Here is a 9,731-nt window from a genome sequence, read left to right on the forward strand (position 1 = left end):
GTAATGAGATTGTTTATTTATAGGGAGAGGTGTGGTGCCGCGGCTAGGGCGACTGACTCTGGAATCTGGGGATCACGGTTCGATCCCAGGCACCGGCGGCAGGTTAGCCCAGCACCATGTGACTCTGGGCAATAGCTTGCTTTATCTTCCCGACGGCCCCCAGCGCCTAGAGACCCTTACGGGTGATTGTGCACTTTACAAATGTGGATTATTATTATTATTTATTGTTTACTTAGCAGATATACAGTCTGGCCTTTGATGCAATTTTGGGCAGAAAAGCTATAAGGGGGGGGCACTGTCAGCTTTCCATCACTAGGGTTCTTGAATCCTTATGCCTTATTTTGTGTGGGGGGAGGATTCTCAAGGGGAAGTTTGGGTGCAGAGGGTGGTGGGGTAGGAGGTTAGGGAGCACAGGAAGGGGGGATGGGTGGGTTCAGGGAGAAAAGAAAAAAGGAGGCCATGGTGGAGACATGAGAGGCAATGTTTACTGAAAATGGATATGTCTAATCAGGAGCAGTACATCGTGAGAAGGTGGGGGGTAGAATGATGACAGGAAGACTACGGATATGTACATTCAACGTGTCAGGTTTAAATGATAGGGTTAAGAGACAACGAGTAGCACGGTAATTGAAAAGCTTTTCTCCGGATGTAGTGTGCCTTCAAGAAACACGTGACCCACGGGGAGAACCGAAGAGACTTGGCTGAGTTTGGTTACACGGTAGTAGTTTGTATGCAATATAGCACTACAACTAGGGGTGTGGCTATACTGGCCAAATCTTATATATGACTGGCAGGAAGGGTTCTGGCAGATAAATATGGCAGGTGGGCTATAGCTGAATGTGCTGTGGGATAATGGAAATGTGTCATCTTCTCGTGCATGGGTCAAATTTGGATGAGGCACAGATTTTAGAATTACTTAATATTGAGCTATCGACATGGGCAACTCCATTAATACTCTGCGAAGATTTTAATATACATCTAGCTGGGCCAGAATTACCAACTTATAATGGAGTTTATCAGGGGAGGAAACCTAAAGTTTTTAAGGCTTTACAGCAGCTAGTACTAGAGCTTGGGCTAGAAGATCTATGGTTTATAAATAGGCATCCTGATCCAGGATTTACATATTTCTCATGCCCCCATAATAAATGGGCTAGATTGGACTACTTCTTTATCTCCAGAGGTCAGGCTGCCATGGCTGGAATTCAAATATTTTCTAGACTTACTTCTGATCACAGCCCTGTGGTGATGGACTTACCAATTCAAAGTTCATTCAGGCCACAGAGGCACTTCACTTTTGATCGGTAATTATTGGCAGATGAGATGTTTGTGCTCCATATGAGGGATTGGATTAGGAATTTTCTCGAGATAAACAGGAATACAGATTCACCCGCTGTAGTATGGGATGCACTGAAAGCAGGTCTCATGGGAGAAATACTGAGATTTTGTATACATAAGCAAAATCAGTTTAATATCCTTTTCCAGGGACTTTAGGATGAGCTTAGGCGAGTCGAATGAGGCCTGACACAATGTGTAATTCAAAAGACATCAAGTTCTGTGACTCAAGGTAATGTTGCACGCTGTAATGCGAAGATTAACTTATTATGGTCCAACGACAGTGCTTGCTAATATTTAACCTATAGGAGAGATTGCTATGAATTTGGGGAGATGGCTGGGAGATGCCTAGCTAAATGAATTAGAAACAGGGAGGTTGATTGGGGCATTGTGGAAATAGAAGATTTGGCCGGGAAATTAGTTGACAGACCTACAGAGATTTTAGCAGCTCTAAGATCCTTTTATCAAGAGTTATATGCAGGGGAGGACAGACCAGATGGAAATGCAGTTCTATGCTTACCACAAAATGGATTTAACCAGACACTGAGCAGGGATGATTCGGCAGAATTAGAGATGCCTATAACTCAGGAGGAGATTGAGAGTGCCATTAATGCACTTGTGGTTCCGTGGTCCCGAATTGGGTTCGATAGTTTGGAAACCCGATTTATAAAGATTGTCGGAAATGGACGATCTTGGTGTCAGCAGACCGCAAATGACGAGTCTAACGTGTCTGAGTGTTTTCGTATGAATCGATATAGGAGAACACTCTGCATTTGATGATTTAGTTTGAACCCTCGGGTTCCATTTTGTAATGTGGCAGCCATCTTGTATGGTTGCCCTAACATAGGCCCTATGATTGTGGCCGAACGAGTCCTTGACACGTACGCCTTAGCTGACTTCTGGTTGACCTGGCTGAACTGACTCCTCGCCTGGGGCGAATCCTGCTGAGCCAGTTCCTTGGTTAGCAGCTGCACTGATAAAGATCAAAGAACAGGACGTGGTCCGATTTTATGGCCCACCGTTCCCACTCCTCTATCTCCTTTCCATCTGTTTCTGCCTTTCCTTTACGACATGTTCATCGATCTGGGTTGAAGGTTTTATGATGGGTTTGTCCGGCCTGATCGAACAGGAAACTAGCATATGTGCGATCGTTTTGGTGGGCTGGACAACGGAAAGTGGGATTAACTTTGACTGTTGTGATTCGCTACTTTTTGAAATGCTACTTGCTCATTGGTTAGTTTTGTATGCACTGAATGTAAATTGTGATGTTGCCAGAAGCGTAATTTTCGGCATAAAAGACCGAGTTTTGTTCATTGAGATGGTGCAGTCTCTTTCGAACTACCTGTGTGTACTTCGTAGACCTCTGTCCCTGGTTGCAACCATTAAACTTTGGTCTTTGACATCATCGAGAAGTATCCTGTGTCTCTGTTTGCCAAGACAGGGGAATCCGGGGTCTATGGGTGTTGCCCTGACACCGCTGGGTTATTGTAGTAGTATTGGTTCTGAGAAAACCCAGTACCTCACACTAGCAATGGGTAAAGCAGCTGGCCCTGATGCGCCACCGTTAGAATTATATAAGGTCCTTTCCCCTGAAATTTAAACAGAAATGTTGACAGTCTTTAAAGCTGCTCAACAAGGACAGGCCCCAGTATCATGGGATACTGCTAATATCATTGTTTTTAAGAAAAAGGGCGGAGCACCGACTCTTCCTGGCTCTTATAGGCCTATTTCCCTTTTATATTGCTACGGAAAGATTTATGCCAAAGTTCTTGCAGCAGGGTTATCTCGGGTAATAACCCCTCTGGTTTCAATACTCCAGCATGGCTTTATTACAGGAAGAGGCACGGTCAATCATATCAGTCCGGTGGTGACCATTCTTCATACAGCAAAAGCCCATCAGGCCCCACTTGGACTGATACTTCTTGATGTTGAGAAGGCGTTTGACCATGTCTCGTGAGAGTTTTTATGGGCAGTTAGGGGTCGGTAAGGGTTTGGGTGTGTGTTTATTAATGCCATTAAAACAATGGATAAGCACCCAGTCGCTCGGATATGTGTGATGGGGATGGAATCTGAACCTGTTTTCATAACTCGTGGAACTCGGCAGGGCTGCCCATGCTCACCTTTATTATTTGCACTTTATATTAATCGTCTGCTGGTTTTAATAGAACAGAATATGTTATACAACCTATACAGATTCAGCAGGAAACATATAAAGTCCTGGCGTATGTGGACGATGTGGCAACTGTCACTCCAACACCTGCTATAGCCATGCCCGAGAAAGAACGGTTGGCAACCACATTTGGATCAATTTTAGGGTATAAATTGAACACTGGCAAAACGCAGATTATATGTACAAAGGAGGCTGTTCTTAATGATCGAAGAGTTGTCCAGGAGCATGTCTATTTAGGTATTAAATCTAAAACATCACTAGATGAGTTAGTTACTGTGAATTGGGACCCATTATTAGGTGGAATTGAGAAAGAACTGGCGAGAATAGAGTGTCTACATCTCTCATTAGTAGGACGCTGTAACATACTGAAGACGAACATCTTGCCAAAGGTGCTGTATCTTTTCAGATCAGTTCCGTTAGAGCCGACCAGAATACAGCTGCAAAAGTTACAATCCATTTCATTTGTGGAAGGTTCATGTGGGGTCAGAAACAAGCTTGGAGAGCAATGAAGTATATGACACTTCCCCAATCCCAAGGAGGGTGGATAGTCCCTAACTTTATGTTTTACTATTATGCCTCTCTTCTTCAGAATATGAACATCCTTATAACGGGAGAAAAGGGGAACAACTCAGCTGATGATCCCTCTATTTTCTATATGCTGTTAGGGACAGAAGCTGAGAGGTCCTTTTTAAAAGTAATCGAGCCAAGCTACTACAAAAAAACCTGGTTTAAGGTACTAGGAACAACCTTTAAAATCTGGAAGCAGGTTCTTAAGTATCTGAAATTTGGGAGAATTAATTACTACACCCTTATTGATGCAACACAGTTATTTCCCCCACTTTTCTGGGATACAATCATGGGTAGGTGGAAATTAAATGGGATGTCGACTATTGGTGATTCTATTTCATAAGGGCAAGTTGTATTCTTTTGCTCAGTTGAGGGAAAGGTATGGGTTGTCAAATACAGATTTGTTTAGCTATCTTCAGTTACGGAATTTTCTAGAAAGGAAGAAAATGCAGCCGGCTGACATAGAGAAAAAGGATATGATTGAAGATATTAAAAGTAAACGGAAAATAGGATCTCTCTATGGGAACCTGGTTGAATTGCAAGGGGATGATCTGGAAGGGCAGGATAAGGAATGGAATGTGAGGTTGGGGCAGGATGAGGGTCTGATACAGAGATCGATCAGTATTGCAGGGGAAATACTGATTTCCTCAAGTCTAAGGTCCCAGCATTATAAAACCATCTTCAATCTGTATCATACCGCTTGAAGATGCTAAAGTGGGGTGGTGCTAATGATGGTAAATGCTTTTGGTGTGGAAACGAGGCAGCTGGTAGCCGCCATGATTTTTATGCATGTACCAAATTTCACCTCCTTCTTTTGGGGGTAGAGAATCTCTTAACCTCCATAAATGGGGTAGAAATCAAGCTAAACAAAATATATCTATGCTGTTATGCTTGTCAGAGGAAGCATTGGCTAGTCGTGGCACACCAAAGGTTAGGTATATTATTTTTATGACTACTGCTGTAGCACAGCTTTGCATCATGTCAGCATGGGTACAGAAAGATTCACCCTCTTTTGAAATGTGGAAGGTGGGGTTCTTAGACTTTTTCAGCTTAGAGTACAATCTGTATTCCCTTAAGAGTTCTCGGAAAAGGAATTTGGGGTTAAAGGTATGGGAAGCCATAGCAGTGTGAATAATAAAAGTGAAAATCAATGATTTATATACTTTTTGTGTTGTTAGTATTGTATGCATATCTATCATACCCGTTAGTCTCTGATTGTACAGTCTATTTATTTATCTGCTCTTTTTGGTACTATTGCACTGCTCTGTTTATGAACGATTTTTCTTGGTGGCTGTTTTTTTTTTATATGTAATATGAATTTGTAATATTATGTATGTATGTAAATAATACAAAAATATAAGAATAAAGTGTATTGTTGATTCAGAACTTGAGGCTTTTAACTGCGGGGTAGGAGAAGGATATGGGCCAAGGCTGTCAGGCCAGTTCCGTTCTAGCCAGCCAGAGGGGTTGTTAGCTACAACTAATACCTCTGGTTTTCCGCATTTTATTTTAGGTAGATGGCAGACATCCAGTCGGTTACCTGTTTCAAGCAGGCATTTAGTTGATTAGAAACTTTGTTAGTATCTGAGGGGAGTGAGATGGCAATCTGTGTGTCATCTGCATAGGAGACTAGTGCAAGGCCACAAGCTCACACTAGCTCTGCCAATGGAAGCACATAAAGATTGAAAAGTGTAGGTCTCAGGGATGACCCTTATGGGACCCAACACTTTAAGGGCTGGGTTGTTGAGAACACTGATTCTTTATATAGCTGAAAACTCAGAGAAAGGCGGTGAGCCATTTAAGTGTGGCTCCAGCAATTCCTGCCTTCTTCAGTCTGTGTATTAAAATGGGGTGGGAAACGCTATAAAAGGCTACATTCAGGTCCAACAGAATTATTGCTGCTGAGCCGCCCTGATCCAAAATTTCTCTCAAATCTTCTGTGGCTGCCAGTAGTGCAGTTACGGTGCTACTACCAAGCCTGAACCCTATTTGTGTTGATTGTAGGATTGCGTGTGTCTATAGACATGAGGACAGGTGCTTGCTGACATACATCTCAAGAGCTTTGCTAGCCAGGGGGAGAGTGATTGGTCCATAATTCACCACGCATAGGGGTTTTGCATAAATATTGAGGAGTAATATGAACACTGCATGTTTCGATGCAGAAAGGGCACTCTCTCTTTCCAGGGAGTGATTACAAATATCCATCAATCTGGACAGGATTATATTTCCTCCTTTCCAGTGTTTGTCAGGGGACTGGGTAGAGCGTTGACCCTGATTTGTATGACTTGATGCAACAGGAGTTTTTTTGAGAATAGCGTCTTGGTAGGGAGAGAAGAATGTTCATTACTTTTCAAAGAAAGAAGTTGACAAAAATATTACTGCTCTTCTCTGAAGGAGGGGGGCCAACTTGACTTTTAGGGGTTGATTACAATGTTGTTAGCACACTGTCCTGAACAAATCCGTTCCAGTCTAGATTCAAATTGAATTGGGTCCTGAGGGTTCAGGCGACCGATTACTATGCTCCCCAACATCGTTCGGTTAGTCCCGCTTTGACTTCAACGGGACCCTGTGTTCTGAATGACCACACTGGCTCCCATTGAAACAAGCATTTGCAATGCAATAGGTCTCGCATTAGGAAAGTTTGAGCTATTGATATTGTAAATGAATTTTTTTGATTTATTAGTTGGTTTTGAAAATAGCGAAATTAATAGCTTTGTCATTTACAATGCCAACATTTTTAGCTTTCGCAAATGTGACACCTATAGAATTTGTAATGCAATATGTGTTGTATTTACGTAACTTAGATGCATTGATATTACAAATAATAATGGGTTTTAATTTTTTAAATAATTAATACTTAAATAAAAGTTATTGTAATTTATAATGGTAATAGCTTTTGTAAATAACTTTTGTGAAGATTATCTTCATTGTATTTTATTGTGACAAAAATTCAAGAACAGAAGTGAAATATTAACATCTTTTTGTGACATTTGTAATAAAGCTTGAAACATTGAGAGAACATATTTGAACCAGTTGTTGTTGAATGGTTGCACAGATTGATGCTGTGGTGGTGCTGAGTGATGTTGTGATGGCGGCGAGTGATGCTGTGGCGTTCAGTGATGCTGTGGTAGTGCATAGTGATGTTGTGGTGCCCCTGAGTGATGCTGTGGTGGTGCTGAGTGATGCTGTGGTGATGCGATAGATAGAAAGAATGAGTGCGATAGATAGATAGAGTGAGGGCGATAGTAGAGGGAGGGCGATAGATAGAGTGGTATTTGGAGTGTATGTTGCATTGAGTGCAGTGTAATTATGTGGCGTATAATTATGTGGCACTGAGTGGTATTTGGAGTGTATGTTGCATTGAGTGCAGTGCAATTATGTTGCATATAATTATGTGGCACTGAGTGGTGTTGTGTGGAGTGTATGTTGTATTCAGTAGAGTGTAATTGTGTGGCGTGTAATTATGTGGCACTGAGTGGTATTGTTTGGAGTGTATGTTGCATTGAGTGCAGTGTAATTATGTAGCATATAATTATGTGGTACTGAGTGGTATTTGGAGCGTATGTTGCATTGAGTACTGTGTAATTATGTGGTGTGTAGTTATGTGGCACTGAGTGGAATTTGGAGTGTATGCTGCATTGAGTACAGTGTAATAATGTGGCGTGTAATTATGTGGCACTGAGTGGTATTTGGAGTGTATGTTCCATTGAGTGCAGTGTAATTATGTGGCATGTAATTATGTGGCACTGAGTGGTATTTGGAGTGTATGTTGCATTGTGTGCAGTGTAATAATGTTGCATATAAGTATGTGGCACTGAGTGGTATTTGGAGTGTATGTTGCATTGAGTGCAGTGTAATTATGGGGCATGTAATTATGTGGCACTGAGTAGTATTTAGTTTGTATGTTCCATTGCAGAGTGTGTGAGGGTGCAGAGTGTGAGGGTACAGAGTGTGAGGGTACAGAGTGAGGGTGCAGAGTGTAAGGGTGCAGGGTGTATGAGGGTGCAGGGTGTATGAGGGTGCAGGGTGTGTGAGGGTGCAGTGTGTGTGAGGGTGCAGTGTGTGAGGGTGCAGTGTGTGAGGGTGCAGTGTGTGAGGGTGCAGTGTGTGAAGGTGCAGTGTTTGCAGTGTGTGTGAGGGTGCAGTGTGTGTGAGGGTGCTGTGCTCACCCTGCACACTCACACAATGTTCACCCTGCACACTCACCCACTGCTCACGCCGCACACTCACACACTGCTCACCCTACACATTCACACACTGCTCACCCTACAGACTCACGAGTCTCTCATCCTGCACTCACAGTCCTCTCACATTGTACTCATACGCACGCACGCCTCATTCTGCACTCATCCACCACTCACCCCGCACTTTCTCAGACCACTCACCCTGCACTTACACACCACTCATACACCTCTCACCAACAAATCACTCAACATTCGCACTGCAGTCACCCTCCTCTCACGAGTGTGAGGGCATTGTGCTAATAATTATCAAAGCATGTTACTCTTCAAGATACAGGCATCACAGCATATCACTTTTATCGCCAGCAATCACAGAAAGGCAGAAGAATAAGAAAGCAATAATAAAGAAAAAAAAACACCATTCTTTCAAGGACTGCCAAGTTAAAGTACCTAAAATGCATGTAGATTAGCATAGCCCCAGGCATACAGTGCCGATCTCTAATACACACCTTCACTCTTCTGATTGTAAGGAAAGGGAGTGGGGGGGCTAGGACTACAAAAGCTGTTATTTAATAGTATCACAGAAGCATGTGTTTGACCTAGAGGGAGAGACAGCTCCATCTCCTGCGTGCTACTGAGCCTTATCTGGCGGGCAAAAGAACCGGCCGCTCAAGCAGCTTTATAGAAGAAAAACAACATCACAACTGATTGGAGTGTAAGCAGTCTTTCTGTGGACACACACAGCCTTTTCCCACCCAAGAGCTGTTCATCAGCCACCATCTGGATGGAGCCCCAGTCCCTCTCTGAAGTAACAATTAAGGTCAGCTACATCTGAGCTGTCAAGCCAGACCAAAAAAGGAAATGTATAAGTGGACTGTGAGACTTCACCCCTCATGACACATCACCTTCCTACTGCCACGTCCTAACTCACCATTTATGGAATGCACAGGTATTGTTTTTAACATGTCTACAACTGTTTACCGATCAAGCAAATCAACTGTGTCTACATACACCTTAGTTGCTATTTTAAAGATGTTGAGGCACCTGTGAAAGTCTACTTAATTGTTTTACTGCTGAACTGCTTGCTGTGAGATTGAACTGTCTCTCGCCGATTAAACTTTTATGACGTTAAGTGACCTAAAGTTAGATGACAATGACTCCTTCTTTATGTCACAATTTATTTTGCCATAAAATAAATACGACATGTACGTATTGTACGAGCAGCTGCATAGTTTGTTGACTTGGTGCACAAAGAGAGCGCACCTTCAATCAAACTGCAGTTCGATGGACACCACAAGCAGCAGCAATACCGACAACACCGGAAACGTGCTAAATGTACAAATAGAGTAAAAAAAATGTAACTTTAAGATATGACATGCCCACTATTTGGAGTTGTAAAGACCACAATCAGTAAACAGTAGTAGAGCAAATTGGCACGAAGTCCCACTGCAATAGTAACAAGCCGAGCTTGGGTTATGAGA

This window comes from Lissotriton vulgaris, chromosome 2_1, assembly GCF_964263255.1.
Source record: "Lissotriton vulgaris chromosome 2_1, aLisVul1.2, whole genome shotgun sequence".
Taxonomy (NCBI): domain Eukaryota; kingdom Metazoa; phylum Chordata; class Amphibia; order Caudata; family Salamandridae; genus Lissotriton; species Lissotriton vulgaris.